This window comes from Vulpes lagopus, chromosome 19 (genome assembly GCF_018345385.1).
Source record: "Vulpes lagopus strain Blue_001 chromosome 19, ASM1834538v1, whole genome shotgun sequence".
NCBI lineage: Eukaryota > Metazoa > Chordata > Mammalia > Carnivora > Canidae > Vulpes > Vulpes lagopus.
In genome coordinates this window covers 8,692,959-8,700,035 of record NC_054842.1, presented here as the reverse complement: position 1 = coordinate 8,700,035, position 7,077 = coordinate 8,692,959, and the positions used below count along the sequence as shown (strand labels likewise).

Below are 7,077 nucleotides of genomic sequence, written 5' to 3'. Positions count from 1 at the left end.
TGACAGCCTGGGAGGGGCAGGTGACAGCCTCTGAGCTCTCAAACCCAGTACCTGGGTGCCTTCTGAGACAGCAGCACCCCGATTTTGCCCTCCAAGAGCAATTCTTGCATATTGGAGCTTTGAAATATGTCAGAAAAGTAAAATGCTGTTGGTAAAGAAGACAGCTCCAGGCAGTGGCGGTGACAACTTTGAGCAGTGGCCACTGTGCAGGGCAAAGCATATACCTTCTCTTCCAATTATGTTACTGGCCCGTGGAAAAAATCTGGTAGCCCGTTTTTGCTTTGTTTTTTAAAGGTGTGTTCCTGGGACGCCTGGGTGGCTCAGCAATTGAGGGTCTGCCTTTGGCCCGGGGAAGTGATCTTGGAGTCCCGAGAACCAGTGAGTCCCACATCGGGCTCCCTGCATGGAGCCTGCTTCTCCCTCTGCCTATGTCTCTGCCTTCTCCGTGCCCCTCATGAATAAATAAATAAAATATTTTAAAAAATGAAATAAAAGGTGTGTTCCCGGACATGTTTCCCTATGGGTCAGCCTGGGCTTGTCAGCGGACGGGTCACTGAGTGTGAGAGAGGCAGTGGCTGTCTCGGTATCCACATGTTTGTCCCTGTGTGCAAAGGGGTGGGTTGCCTGTGCCCCGACAGCGCGCCTGTGGGTGCTGCTTTCGCCCTTGCTGCTGGTCCGTGTGTGCCGGTGCGTGTCCGTGCAGGTGTGTAGCTCTGTGCAGGGCCGTGTGTGCCGCGCGCTTCTCTCACGCAGCGGCCCGGTGTAAGTGGCGCCTCTGCGGCAGCGCGGTGGGTGCGCGCGGGCCATGTCAGCGCGCCTGCCTCTGTCCGTGTGGGGGTCTGCGTGTCGGGGTGCCTCTCCCGCCGTGCAGGTGTGCCTATGCCCACCGTGTCTGGTGGCAAGCGAGCCTGCGTGTCCGGTGAGCCCCGCCAGGGCACGCCCGCGGCCAGGGGCTGCCCTCCGGTGTGGGCGCTCCCCGAGCGAGCGGGCTGTGCCTGTCCGTGCCCGCGTGGGTGGCTCCGCGCCGAGGCGCCCCTGGGTCGGTGCGTGCGCGCCCCAGCGTGGGCCCGCGGCCGCGGTGCCTGTGACGGTGCCTGTCCGTGCCCGCGTGGGTGGCTGCCCGCGGCGGGGCGGCCCGGGGCTCCGCGGGGGGTGCGCCCCGGCGGGCGCCCGGGTGCGCCCTCCGAGCGGGCGGAGCGCCACGTGCCGAGCCCGGGCGCGTCGCTCCGGGGCGGAGCCAGCCCGGGGCCCCGAGCCCCAGGCCGAGCCCAGGCGGGGCCCGCCCCCGACCCCGCCCCCAGCCCGAGCCCGCGCCGCCCGCCGAGTCCCGGAGCCCGGGCGGAGCGGCGGAGCCGAGACGGCGGCGGCGCCCGTGGGATGCGGGGATCGCGCCCCCGGGGCCGCTGAGCCTGCGCCCGGTGCCCGGTGCCCCGAGCCCCGCGCCGCGCCGCGCCCGCGCCGAGCCTCAGCCGCCCACCCCGGGGCCCGGCCGGGGGACAGCAGGTGAGCGAGCGCCCCCGCGTCCGGGAGCCCGGCCCGGCCCGAGCCCCGCCGCCTGCCGCCTGCCGCCGCCCAACTTTCCTCCCCGAGGGTCGGCGCCCCAGCCCCTGCGCACCCCCGGCCCTGCCCGGCGCCCGGCAGCGCCCTCCCCCACCGCTGCCCCCGAGGCTGGGCGGGAGGAGGAAGCTGCGGAGCCGCGGGGCTGCGGGGATTCCCGGGGGGCGCCGTGGCCGCCGTGCGCCCCCTCCCCATCCCTTTCCTTCCGGGTTTCCCGGGGCGCTTTCGAGGGCCGGGAAGGAGGAGCTGCGGCCCCGGCTTCCCGGCGGACCCTGGCGCAGGCTCGCGGAGGGTCTGGGATTGGGACCCGGATTCCCGAGGCCGGAGACCCCAAGGTCAGAGCGGCGACAGGCGCGCGGTGCGGGTGGCTCGGGAGAGCGGGGGAGCCGGCGAGCGGGCTGGGAATGGGGGAGGGGGCCGCCTCCCCGGGCTGAGCCCCCGGGCGGTCCTGCAGGGTCCCCTCTCTGGGACAAGCTCTCCGCCCGTCCCGACCCGGGGAAGATCCCTGCGCCCTGCGGGGGCCGAGATCTGATGCGCGCGTGTTATCTCTGCGCTCCCCGACCGTGAGAGATCTCCGTGCCCTCTGACGCCCTTAGGGCCGCCCCCGGTCTCTGTCGCCGTGAAGGAGGAGAGATCTCCTTGTGCTCCCGACAAGGGAGGTCTCTGTGCGCGGGGATTAGGGAGAGTTCTCTGCCCTCCTCGGGCAGATCCACTCGCCCTGACTGGAGGGAGGGAGGTGGCTTGCATCCGCTGTGTTATTTGATCGTCTTTGGTGGCACCGGAGGAAGCCGTGGTGCCTAGCCTTGTGGAGGCTGGAGGGGTGGAGAGTGGCAGTGGTGGGGGAATGCAGGGGACGAGGCCTGGCCAGAGGCTCGCCTTGCAAACACCTGTTGGAGGCCAGCGCATGGATGAATCAGGAAGCCATGGCTGAGACGGGGCACGAGTCAGTCTCCTCTCCTTAGAGCCTTGAGACCAGTCCCAGGAGGGCAGAGTGAGTCTCCTCTTAGGGTTCTGGGCTGGCATTTCATCCCCCCACCTGTCTCCCCACCTCCTGCTGACACCCTGGTCACCTTCCTCCCTCTGTGAGCCTGGACAGCGGGTTGGAGGCAGACACACCATATGACCCCCATCATGCGGCACCACCTCAGCCGTCTCCCTGATTCCCACCAAACCCCTCAGGATCTGGAGGGGATCCCAGGTAGCAGAGGCCCAGACCACTGGAAGCCCAGGCCCTTGGTGCTGTCCTCAACTCCCATCTTCTTGCCCTCAACTCCTCCCAGTTGGAATTGGGCAGGTGCACGTGAGTGGGTGGTAATGGAGCTGGAAGGCGGAATGAGGGTGGCACAGGCTGATAGCTCAAACCATGCTGCAGTCACAGGGGCATCGGGAGGGGAGGGTCAAGGGACAGCGAGACTGTGGAACACAGATTTTATGCTAGAGTGTCCAGCCCTGTGCTGAAATGGGACCCACTGAACTTTTAACGTAATCCTGTCATCACTGCCACGTTGTACGGGAGGAAACCGAGGCTGAGAGTGGGTCAAGGACTTACCCAAGGTCATCTAGAGAGTCAGTAGGTTTGGCGCACCACTCAGGGTGAAGATTCCTTGAGAACTACCTCCTAGGGGCCGAAATGACCAGGCCTGACCAAAGAGGATCTGAGCAGAAAGGGAATGGGCTCTCAGGTGCCAAGAACCAGTGTTCAGCCCCATGTGGCCTGGGCAGCTGCTGTGGCCCTGGGGTGCTTGACCCATCTCAGTGTGGTGATCAAAGCTCCTCTGGAAAACTTCCAGGATTGACTCACTCAGCATGAAGACTGAGCTCGGAGGAGTGGTGGGAAGCACCAGAGACAGCTGGGAATTATGGAACAGAGGAGGCTGGTGCCTCAGCCATCCTACGAGGGAGTCTTGGGAACATCCTGGAACAGTCTCTGATCAATGGCAGTCTCTGTTCTGTTCACAGGAGGCTAGTTCCCACTGACACTTGGGAAGGTTATTGGAAAGATGTGCAATGATAAGAAGTGTGGCCCCATAGCCCACCTGAAAGAGGAATGATTACCTTCAGCCAGAAGAGTCAAGAGTATCTATGTAACAAAAAGAACCTTCTACATGGGTTTTGAAGGATGAATAGGAGTTTTCTAGATGGAGATGTTGCAGTCTGGCCATCAGGACCTGCATGTACAGCGCAGATTTGTGAAAGAACGCAGTTGTTAGTTCAGCGACCCGTTGGGTCTCATGGTGTGAGAGAGGGAAGAACAGACGGAAGCAAAAGCCAAGGTCACAGTCACGGGGGCCCTTGTGAGCTCTACTCAGGAATTGGGAATTTATCCTCAGTAATGGTACTAAAAATAGCTAACATTCACTGAGTGCTTTCTGCCAGCCAGGCATGGCACTAATCACTTTATAAGGGTCATCTCATGAATCCTTGCATCAATCCCGGAGGCGGAGCCCATATAATGACAGTATTGCAGGTGGCGAAACTGAAGTCCCAGAACAGTTAAATCACTTGCTCGCTGTCACACATCTACTAAGTAGTGGGCCTTGGGTTTGAGCCCAGGTGTCGATACATCCCCTGTAGGCTGTACTATCGTGTCAGTGCAGACCAGGAGTGCCCTCAGAAGTCCTTTAGTTGAGGGAGAGGAATGGTCAGGCTACCACAGGTGGTAGGACCTGTGGCATCCCAACTTTCTTCTCTGTTCAGGGGTGCTTCTCCCAGCCCTCACTTTGACTGCTCATTAACTGAGATTCCTCACCAGTGCACCACACTGTGAGAGTGAAGTTGAGGTTGGCAGGCTTGATAAGGAACAAAGGAGAAGTGATGGATGTTTTGGGGTTCTGACTGGAACCTAGTACTTCCAGAGAGATATGTCAGCATCCAGCAGAGAGCTGGAGGAGAGGGTCCAGTGTTCAGGCAGGAGACCAGGGCTGGAGGTAGAAACTTGAAATTGTCTGCAGAAGCTGGCCATGGGAGCCATGGCAGTGAATTAGGTTGTCCAGCAAGAATGCAGATCAGTGGCCCTCAACCCTGGCCACATTAGCATCACCTGAAAAGCTTTTAAAAATTAAAAAAAAAAAAAACTATGCCCAGGCATCACCCCCTTAGGTTCTAATTCATTGGACTCTTGGGCATCAGAAATTTTGAAAGCACCCAGGTGATCCTAATGTGTAGAGGGTGCAGAGACAACAGAGTTGAGTCCAGAGCCCTGAGGCATTCCCCAACACACAAGGCCAGAAAAGTCTGCAAAGGAGGCTGAGAAGGAGCAGTTAGAGAGGTGAGAGGCAAGCCAGGAGTGGGAGATGTCACAGAAAACAAGGAGAGAGCAAGCACGTCCTGGAGGAAGGGGAGTCTTCTGTTCCTTTCTGCTGAGAGTGAATAAGATGCATTCTGAGAAGTTCATACATAGATTGAAAAGAATGCATAATTTTAAAACAAATGTCCATTAGATTGAGCAACAGCAAGGGTGCTGGCGGCTCCAGGCAATAGAAACTTCCTTAACACCTACAGGATGTGGTGCCCAGCTCAGACAGTTGTTCAATGAATGAATGAATGAATGAATGAATGAATTGGTGAGAATAGGAGCCAGTCTGGAGTGGGTTCAGGAGTGAGCAGAAGGTGAGGACGTGGAGACAGCATGTGTAGACAGCTCTTTGCAAGAGTTTGATGGTTTAAGAGGGAGGCAGGAGATAGAGGGGAGCTGGCCAGGGGTGAAGTCCAGGGGGGTGGGGTTGTAGAGAGAGCCCACAGTGGACTCGAGGCATGTGTGTCCATGCAGTACAGCCACGGGAGGTGGGAAAATACTTTTACTCACAGTGAGGGCCCAGAGGTCTGAGTTGAAGTTGTGCCTCAGAAGGGGCTTTTTGATGGCAGGAACTGTGATTCCTCCTGGGGGCGGGGAACAGGAAAGGGAGAGAGATATTGCTCTGAGAAAAGTGTTCTAGAAAGCGGTGCCTGGGGACATGTTGAGGTGGTCTAAAGTAGATACCCAGGAATAGAGGGGCTAGGGTAAAACTCCTGTGGCAAACTCTATGAAGGAGGCAGAGAGAGGAGAAGGGATGAGCCAGGGGCAGCCTGGCAGAAACTGGCAGAAACTGCCCACTGGCAGAAACTGGACGCTGCAGAGAGCAGAGCAGGGATGGGGGACTACAGAGTAAGCCCGGACTGGATGCCCACTGCCTTCTGCCACCCCAGACTGGCCTGGGGTGGCGGTCTGAGGCCGAGTTCAGCTTGGGGTGGTAGGGGAGAGCCTGGATAGGACATTCAACACCTACTCGTGCTATGGAAGATTCTAGAAGGTGCATAATTCAGATACAATAACTGCTCTCATGAAGTTTACATAATATGGGGGAGAGACAGACTGGATACCACTAAACAAATAGATACAGAAGGCAATTTTAGATCATGACCAGAGCTATGAAGGAAGTAAAACTGGATGATGTGGTAGAGAGACAGGAGTGACCCTACATTGGCAGGGAAGGCCTCTTGAAGGAGGAGACCAAAAAAGAGACCTGAACAACAAGAAAGAACCAGGGGTGCTTGGGTGGTTCAATTGGTTAAGCAGCCAACTCATAATTTCCAGGCACTATCTCACAGGTCACAGGATTGAGCCCTGCATCAGGCCCTAAGTTGAGCCCCACATAGGGCTCTGCACTCAGTCTCTGCTTGAGACTGTCCCTCTGCCCCTCTCCCCACTCGCAGGCACTCTTTCTTTCTCTAAAATAAATAAATCTGGAAAAAGCAAAACCAAGAAAGAAGCAATCCAGAGGAAATCTGGAGAAAGAATGTCTTATAAAGAGGGAATGGCAAGTGCAAAGGCCCTGAGGCAGTGAAAGTCTCCTGAGACATGGTTGGCTACTGTGGCCAAAGCAGAGAGAATGAGTGGAGATGGAGAGATTCCATGCCTCAATTTCTAACCTCCTCCCCTTCCATCATCTGCCCCCTTCAGGCTGCCCCTTTTGTTGTGCACAGCTTATACCACTGCCTAGGGCTGGCAGTGGTTCCTGGGGATAAGACTATTTTTAGACACAACTCTTCTCTCCATGGGCCTAGAACATACCGTGTCTTTTTAAGATGATCAATATGGAATGGGTGCTATTTATAGAGACCCCACGTCAATTCTTAGGGCCAGGGACCCTCAAATGGGGGAGGGAGTCCAGGAGCAGGCTTTTCAGGGGCAAGCCCCACAGCTGACACAGCGTTGGAGTGATGTGACTCATGGACTCTTTGAAACTTGTGTCACCTCCCCTGGCAGGCCACCCTCACCCCATCCCTGCAGAGTCACAGCCATGGGCTGGGGAGCTGGGTACCCTCAGCTTGCCCACCTCCAACTTCATTTCCTGGAGGAGTGTCTGGTGTGCCCCAAGCCCAACAGAGAATGTAGTGGTTACTGAAGCGAGATTCCAGTGGGACAGGTCTATGAATCTGTCTTGTCCATTCCTCACCCTGTTTACTACCCTGGTTAGGCAGAAAAGGATACCAAGGTCCCTCCGGGCCTGGCAGGTTCACCCCCACGGTGAGAGCAAAGGC

General features: G+C 58.0%; 1 protein-coding gene across 7 annotated transcripts in view; it reads left to right on the top strand.

The window, feature by feature from the left end:
- Positions 1-1,370: 1,370 nt before the first annotated feature.
- SCN5A (sodium voltage-gated channel alpha subunit 5) overlaps positions 1,371-7,077 on the top strand; it is a 96,417-nt gene continuing 90,710 nt past the window's right edge. For 6 of the 7 annotated variants that reach the window (XM_041734240.1, XM_041734238.1, XM_041734235.1 and 3 more), the window contains exon 1: positions 1,371-1,503. The gene's annotated coding sequence lies outside the window, so the exon portion shown is untranslated. Of the gene's footprint in view, positions 1,504-1,870; positions 1,893-7,077 lie in introns of those variants that run through there. The other variant, XM_041734237.1, reaches the window with a different exon arrangement.